The sequence below is a fragment of the Somniosus microcephalus genome, chromosome 24, assembly GCF_052327205.1.
Source record: "Somniosus microcephalus isolate GS21.2 chromosome 24, FLI_Smic_1.0, whole genome shotgun sequence".
In the NCBI taxonomy this organism is placed as follows: domain Eukaryota; kingdom Metazoa; phylum Chordata; class Chondrichthyes; order Squaliformes; family Somniosidae; genus Somniosus; species Somniosus microcephalus.
In genome coordinates, this window is record NC_141010.1 from 46983513 (window position 1) to 46992487 (window position 8975).

An 8975-nucleotide genomic window follows, 5' to 3' on the forward strand; every position below is an offset into this window, starting at 1 on the left:
GTAAGACTCTGAAACAAACTGTACCGTCAGATAAGCAACGCTTTATTTCACTTGCATACAAGTGTATACAAGGAGAGAGCTGCCTGGACAAAGGCTAGGCCAACATCTCTAAAGGACATCAGCGAATGCAGCATATTTATACACTCAAACAAGCAAGCGTTCCATAGATCACGTGTAATGGTATTGTATCATCTTAAACCAATTAAGAGTTTAAACAAGGACAATCAAAAGGTCAGCAGGACAGAAATGTCTTCAGAAAAAGTTAGTTAATTATATTCTGTCAGGAGGTTTTGTTTGAATCTTGTTACCAAAAACGATTTGCTCACTCATGTCTGATTATCATATTTATACAGTGAAGAACACAAGTTCAATATGATCATGTATAAAAGTTAGCTAGTCAATCTCTGTACAAAGCTATTTCAGTATTCATACAGATAAAGAGAAATGAGATTGACCTTTAACAGAATTGTTTTCATTCTTTGGCCAGATGTCATTAGCAGTGCGGTTACCCAATAGTTCTGCAATGTATTGTTCTGGCAGGTTGTGATTAACTTAATTGCAATAGGTCAGAAGATTACGTTAGTTGCTGCTGACTCGGTTTTAGTCCACAGGCAATGGTACAAAAATACATTAGATGTCAAGTATCCCATCATGCACTAGTAAGGGCAAAATCATATTTCCATATTCCCTCCTTTTGTCCTTATCAAGGACAACCTAGTCTAGCAAGATTGCATTTAATCTTTCCTTCTCCATCAAATAGGTCCTTGATCTGTACCTGCATCATTACTTTAACTGGTTCTGCATAATAACTGTGGCCAACGCTTGGTCCTCTACTCTTACTCTTATCCAGGCACCATGAGCTTACTGGTCTCCCTATCCCAGATGTATTGGTGAGGACCAGGGAGGGGAGCTGTCTAGCACGGTCATACTTAGGTTGATACCATCCTTTGAGGGTGTCCAAATCGTACCCTGCCGAGGTCCAATGCCTTTGCCAGTCTTCATCTACTATAATCTTTTTTTTGGGGCCATTTAACTCATACTTGGTAATACTCCCATTTTGGCGTAAAATCCATTCCATCGTCTCTGACTCATTGAAGGGGATAGGTCTTAATGGAATTCCCCCTTTACTATGTATGGGAACATGGGCACAAGCCCAACAGCTGGAAGCGCTTACCGTTGTTGCGTACGTGTATGCCATATACAAAAATGTATTTATATACAATTCGGGCATTGCAGGTATTATAAGTATCCCAAGGAAACATAGTCCTAATGTCCAGTTCCATTTACTGATGAGGTTGGTGATTCCTTGTCTTTGTTTTCTGGAGCTCTGTTGCAGTGGGAGGCGTGGATCCATGTTGGTCTCTCTTTCACCTTTACAGCACTATTAGTTGCTAGGAGTACTTGGTACGGACCTTCGAATCTGGGTTGGAGACCGTTCTTTCTCTTGAATACTTTCACGTATACGTTGTCTCCTGGTTCTGGGTTATGGCACCTTCCTTCAACTGGTTCACCCTGGGCTTGCTTGACCTGTTGGTGGAAACTGGAAATACACTTAGTTAAGGCAATGCAATAATTCAACATATGTTCATCCATCTTGTGAATGTCCATCTGCTTGGCAGTGAAGGGTGCAGAAAATGGCAGTCTCTGAGGTCGTCCCATGACGACTTCATGTGGTGACAGTCCTGTTGTTCTGTTTGTTGCTGATCGCATTACCATCAATGCCAAGGGTAACAGTTCGACCCATTTAAGTCCCGTCTCGCTGCAGAGTTTGGAAAGTTTGTTTTTCAGCATACCATTATATCTTTCTACCAGTCCCGCTGACTGTGGATGACAGCTGCAGTGGAAGTGTTGGTTGATCTGTAAAGCCTTACACATTTCTAGCACAACTGTTCCAGTAAAATGTGATCCATTGTCACTTGAAAGTTGTGCGGGTATACCAAATCGTGGTACAATTTCTTTTAATAAACATTTAGCAACAGTAACTGCATCATTCTTTTTTACATGAAAAGGCTTCAATCCATCGTGAAAACACATCTACAATAACTAATACATACTTAAATCCTAAACATACCGGTAATTCAATAAAATCCATCTGTAAATGTACAAAGGGTCCTGTTGGATTTGGGTGGGAGGCAGCCTGTACCTTTTCCGTTTTACCTGGGTTCATTGTTTGGCAGGTAATGCATTGTTCACTAATTTGTTTTGTAATTGTCAATGCCTGGTGAATACCAAGTTTGTGTGATATAGTCTGCCATCCCCCCTTTGCCTGCATGTGAACATGTGGACACATCGGGCAATCCATGGGAGTATTGACTTGGGAGCCACCATGCGGCCGTCATGGTAGACCCATACTCCTTCAGGTGTTTTAAAACAAGAATCATTCACCCAAGCTAACACTTCGTCCGGACTGGCCTGTAATTGATAGGCCAAAACGTCATCAATTGTGGGTGGGGGATTGTCTGGATCTTGATTTCTAAGAACATATGCAGACACTTGTGACCCTGTATCAGATAGAGCAGCAGCCTTAGCTGCTTGATCCGCCCTATCAATTCAATTTCAATTCAATTCAAATCGCTTTATTGGCATGACAAGTTACATCTTATGTTGCCAAAGCATCGGAAAACGTTCATGTTTGTTCACAAAAATACAGATCTATCCATACAGTGTATAAACAGATATATCCCTGAGTGTATAAATATACTTTCATATAATTGATATATATTCTTATCTTATCTTTAGTGGTTGTCCCTCTGTTTATGGCAAGCTGTAACATAGTGTGCCGCTAGTGTTATGCAACTTCTCTCTTCCCCTAGTAGGTATGGGAGTTTTTGGTCGTCATTCAATTTTCTGAATTCCGGGCATATTTTTGTAAATTTTGGGTAGAAATTCTCCCTTATGCCCTGATATTTTCTACAAGCTGTGAGGAAGTGCATCTCTGTCTCCACCATTCCCTGACTGCAGTGAGAGCATATCCTGTCCTCTCTTGGTAGCCGGGTCTGCTTGTGTCTACCTTTTTCGATCGCCAGGCTATGTTCACTAAGTCTGTACATTGTCAGGATTTTTCTCAGTTTGCTGTCCTTTACCATGGTCAGGTAATCAGCTATGTTGTATTGTCTGTTTAAGGCCAAGTAGCAATTGAGTTTGCTTTGGGTTTTTGTTGTTTCTGCCCAATATGTCAGATATTTTTCCTTTTGCTTAGCGACGATTGTGTTGGGTCGAATTCTTTGTGTTACGCTGTCACTGTCCTGGGGCTGGTTATTGTTAGTAGTGTTAGTAGTTACTTCACTGAGTCCCAGGACTAGTTGACTGAGGGTATTCTTCTTTATGGTCAGCTCTTGGCATTTCAGGGCGTCGTAGTGATAGCATTGGGGGTTGCTCATTTGTAGGTGATTCCAAAATTTGGTGGCTCTTTTTTGGATAGTGATTATTAATGGATATTGGCCTAGTTCCGCCCTGCATGCATTGTTTACTGTTTTCCTTTGAGTCCGGAGGATACTTTTACAGAATTCTGCATGTAGGATCTCAATTGGGTGTTTGTCCCATTTTGCAAATTCTTGTTGTGTTAGCGGTCCCCATACCTCACTGCCATAGAGTGCAATTGGTTCAATTACTGATTTGAAAATTTTTAGCCAAATGCTAATTGGGATTTCTATTTGGATTGATTTTTTAATGGCATAGAAAGCCCTTCTTGCTTTCTCTTTCAGTTCATTCACAGCCAGTTTGAAGTTTCCCGTAGAACTGATTTTTAAGCCCAAGTATGTGTAGTTAGTGGTTTGTTCAATTTTGGTTGTTCCTAGTGTGAAATTTATTTTGGGTCCCTGATGTCTGGATCTTTGCTGGAACACAAGGACTTTGGTTTTTTGGGGATTTATTGTCAGGGCCCAAGTCTGGCAGTACGACTCCAGCAGATCCAGGTTCTGCTGTAGACCCTCCTTAGTTGGTGACAGCAGAACCAGGTCGTCTGCATAGAGGAGGAATTTAACCTTGGATTCATATAGGGTGAGGCCGGGTGCTGTAGATTGTTCAAGTAGTTTTGCCAATTCATTTATGTAAATATTAAAGAGTGTCGGTGAGATTGGCGAGCCCTGCGTCACCCCCCGCCCCTGTGGGAAGTATTTTGTTTGTTTGTCTCCAATTTTAACTGCACATTTGTTGTTTGTATACATTGATTTAATTACATCATATGTTTTTCCCCCTACCCCGCTTTCGATAAGTTTCAGGAATAAACCGTCATGCCAGATGGAGTCGAAAGCCTTCTGGAAATCTATAAAGCATGCGTAGATTTTGCTTTTGTTATGGTGAACGTGTTTGTCAATTAGGGTCTGTAGGGTGAAGATATGATCTGATGTTCTATAGTTTGGCAGGAATCCAATTTGGCTTTTACTCAAGGCATTGTGCTCCTCAAGGAAGTTTATAAGTCTTTTGTTTATGATGCTACAGAATACCTTCCCCAGGTTACTGTTTACACAGATGCCTCGATAGTTATTTGGGTCGACTTTGTCCCCACTTTTGTATATGGGCGTTATGAGTCCTTTGTTCCAGATATCAGGGAAGTAACCGACACTCAGAACCAAGTTGAAGAGTTTTAGGATAGCCAGTTTCATTTTGTCGTCTGTGTGTTTAATCATCTCGTTTAGTATGCCGTCTGTCCCGCAAGCTTTTCCTGGTCGCAGGTCCTTGAGTTTTTCAAAAAGTTCTTTTGCTGTTATTATGGAGTCTAGCGGGTTTTGGTTATCTTTTATGGCCATTTCTAGCTTTTCCGTTTTTTGCATATTTGGTGTTGCTCTGGCCTTAGTGTGTTTTTCTGGTATAATTTTTCAAAGTGGTTTTCCCATGTGTCCCCATTTTGAATGGCCAATTCGTCGTGTTGTTTTTTGTGTAGTGTATTCAAGTTGTCCCAGAAACAATTGGAATCAATGGATTCCTCCATGGAGCTGAGTGTATTCTTAATATATTGCTCTTTTTTGGTTCTGAGTGTGTTTCTGTATTGTGTTAGTGTCTGACAATAAGGCGTAATTCCTCGTTTTCTGGATGTCTGTGTTTTTGGTTTGATATTTTTCTAAGTTTTTTCCTCATGTTATGGCAATCTGGGTCAAACCATTTTTCATAGTTTTTTGTTTTGGGTTTGTTCTTGCGAGCTTTCAAGTTTGCACTTGTTGCCAAATTATCAAAAATATTGTTTAGGTTATTTACTGCCCGGTTTATGCCTTCTTTATTGTGAGTGTATATGTTCATTGCCCAAAGAAGCCTGGTCTTGATTGCCTGTATGTGCTTTGCATTTAACAACAGCAATTTTTGTAGGACACTGGAGAGCCTTTAAAAGGTTATCAATTTGTTCAGCATTTTTAACTGTAGATCCTGATGAAGTCAGGAATCCTCTAAGTTTCCAAATTTGACCATAATCATGAGTGACTCCAAATGCATACCGAGAGTCAGTATAAATATTCACTGATTTTCCTGTAGCTAAAATATATGCTCTTGTAAGGGCAAACAGTTCTGCTTGTTGTGCTGAAAAGAAAGATGGTAGTGAACATGCTTCGATAATTGAATGATCATTGGGAATGGCATATGCACTTTTTGGCGAGCCCTTTTCGTCTCTGAGGGCTGATCCATCCACATAAAATATAAAATCGCTATTGTCCAGAGGAGTTTCTACAATGTCTATACGAGGCTTAGTAATAAGCTGAGTCACTGATTCACAATGCCTCTTGGGTAGGTGATGCAATTAGCAGGTCGTCTACATACTGTATGAGGGTTGACCCATCGGTTAAGACAATGTCCTGTAAATCATGTTTGAGGCACTGCGAAAAGATAGTTGAGCTTTCTGTATAGCCTTGTGGCAGCCTGGTCCATGTGTATTGGGTTCCTTTGAATGTGAAGGCAAACAGGAACTGGGAATCTTGGTGAATAGGAATGCTGAAGAAGGCTGAGCAGAGATCAATGACCGTATAATACCTTGAATTAGGAGGTATACTGGTCAGGATAGTGGCTGGGTTTGGGACCACCGGGTAGGCACCGTTAACTGCTCTTAGGTCTTGAACCAACCCTGACTTATTCTCCACTCCTGTTGAACTGCAGCTTTTGATAGGCGTAGGACCATCTGTCCTAGATCAGAAGATTTGAATTCATGTGCCACTGCTAGTGTACAGTCTGGCTTAGAGTCTTTTACCCTGAATAATTCCCATGCTGTTTGGGTCAACAAGATTGGTGACGCTATTCCTTCTTGCCCAATTAAAATTCTTCGGATTTTAAATGAATATTTCTGATGCAGAAAGGGCTTGTAATTAATTGCCACTTCTAGATCTTCTCCCGTTTTGTCATAATAGGCTGTACAGTGCAATTTATCATGCCAATGTCCCAAATTAAACTGCTTCTGGTATTCTGATACTGATCTTGTGACATACTGCAATGCTCCCACAGCCATCAGTAATTGTTTACTGAGGTTGTCATCATGATTAGTCCAACAATACAAAATAGGAGAATTGTGGACCTGCAATGGGTACATCCCACATCTGTCAGTTGGAACATGTACCTTCAGTCCTTTTTCCATACATGATATCACTGCTTTCATTTTACACAACAAATCTCTTCCTAATAAGTTGATGGGAACGTCTTCAGATAATAAGAATGCATGCTGTTCATGAAAGTCTTTCATCTGTACATCCAATGGAGTGGGCCATACCATAGTCTGGGTTGTTCCTGAAAGTCCTACACACTTGACACTCTGATTGGTACAAGGTGCTCCTACTGCATATTGTTTAGTCAAGACCGAATTAGTTGCTCCAGTGTCTACCAAAAATGGAACTTGTGTTCCATTCATATTTAAATTTATAAATGGCTCTTCTTTAGAATTTAATGATACTGCAGGCAATTGTACCACAGCCTGTTGTTCCTGGGCAATGTCTGGGGTGGGCTCTAAGTAACGTCATGCTGAACAATTTGGATTTTGTCCGAACTGTTCGTTTGGGCCACTTTGATTTCCCCAGGGATTGCTAGTTGTCCAATTAGTCTGTGGACGAGTGTGAACCTGGGCTTGGGTATTTCTGTTTCCAGATAAATTTTGTGGACCCCGCCAACCCTGATTTGTTTAACTTTTTGTTGTTTATTCTGTTCCTGATTAATCTCATCCCTCTTTTTATTATGTTTACTAACTTCTATACTTCGTTCGCGTTGCCTCTCTGCTTCCTTTTTCCAATCTGAGAAGGCTGACCAATTTACTTCTTTTTTGTTTCCTTCTCTAGTTGGGTCCCTTTGTTTTTATGAGGCATTCCTCGAGACAGGTAATTCTGTCTATGTTAAAGGTGCCATCTGGTGGAAATGGGTATTTCCCATTTCGGGTCCCTCTGGACCACCTTGGCAGGTCATTGATTGAAACTTGACCGCAGTTTTGAAAAATATAACAAGCAGGGGTGCCTTTCTTTGGGATTTCACCAGATTTGGCACCCTTTTTTTTTTACTTAATTGGGACTTTCCTGTTGGTTAGTCTCAACTAGGCGTAATTTCTCTGGATCGCAATAACCCGTTTCCCCTTTGTGATTTTGCAACCAAGTTGCTGTAAGAGATGAAAAGAAACACATACTAACAATAACAAGACTAATAATAACTAACGCGACAGACCACACAGGTAAACAAATTAGGTAACTCATTAAAATCTTATACTATATACTGAACAATAGACAATTCTCAGTCTGTGTTATTCGCCACTGCAGAACTGAGTCCTTATACTTTATAATGAAATCTCTGAAGGTCTCCTGCCTTCTGCCGCAAGACTCTCTCTCCGGCTTCTTAATCTCCAGGGGACCCACCCCCTACTATAGTCTCAACTTAATCTCCGGGGGACCCACCCCCACTGCAGTATCAAACTTCTAGCACTTTTCCTTTTACCCTTGGTACCTTTCTTAGTCCGGGATCACCCGACTTTACTGTGTCTTATCTGGACGGTCTATTTCAGGGCTCAGGTTTCCGAAATCGTCTCCTTTTCTGATAGACTGAAAGAAGAAATAATTACAAAAATGACAACTCAACCCTGGAAAATAAGTCTCAACTGATCGCAGTACTGTAGCCGATAGCAAACAGAACACACTAGTTTTCAGACTGAGAGGGAATCCCTTTGGTGGCTAATGCCAGTTATAACTGGCCAGTTAGGATTCGTTCCCAGAAAGATACCGTGTCTTCGTCTGTTTACTCACCGGTACAGCAAGCGATCTCGGTGGAACCTCCAAGAAATACTGTTGAAGTCTCGACTCCGAGTAAGACTCTGAAACAAACTGTACCGTCAGATAAGCAACGCTTTATTTCACTTGCATACAAGTGTATACAAGGAGAGAGCTGCCTGGACAAAGGCTAGGCCAACATCTCTAAAGGACATCAGCGAATGCAGCATATTTATACACTCAAACAAGCAAGCGTTCCATAGATCACGTGTAATGGTATTGTATCACCTTAAACCAATTAAGAGTTTAAACAAGGACAATCAAAAGGTCAGCAGGACAGAAATGTCTTCAGACAAAGTTAGTTAATTATATTCTGTCAGGAGGTTTTGTTTGAATCTTGTTACCAAAAAATGATTTGCTCACTCATGTCTGATTATCATATTTATACAGTGAAGAACACAAGTTCAATATGATCATGTATAAAAGTTAGCTAGTCAACTCTGTACAAAGCTATTTCAGTATTCATGCAGATAAAGAGAAACGAGATGGACCTTTAACAGAATTGTTTTCATTCTTTGGCCAGATGTCATTAGCAGTGCGGTTACCCAATAGTTCTGCAATGTATTGTTCTGGCAGGTTGTGATTAACTTAATTGCAATAGGTCAGAAGATTACGTTAGTTGCTGCTGACTCGGTTTTAGTCCACAGGCAATGGTACAAAAATACATTAGATGTCAAGTATCCCATCATGCACTAGTAAGGGCAAAATCATATTTCCACATTAAACAAAGGTCTTCCATTGCTCAAATTGTGGCTATTGCTA

General features: G+C 40.7%; 1 long non-coding RNA gene across 1 annotated transcript; it reads right to left on the reverse strand.

The window, feature by feature from the left end:
• Window positions 1–430: 430 nt before the first annotated feature.
• Window positions 431–8432, reverse strand: LOC147101472 (uncharacterized). Its single transcript, XR_015073479.1, has 3 exons — window positions 8190–8432; window positions 7894–7988; window positions 431–1540 (listed from the first exon to the last, which is right to left on the reverse strand). It is a non-coding gene; the product is annotated as an uncharacterized LOC147101472 (long non-coding RNA).
• Window positions 8433–8975: the final 543 nt, after the last annotated feature.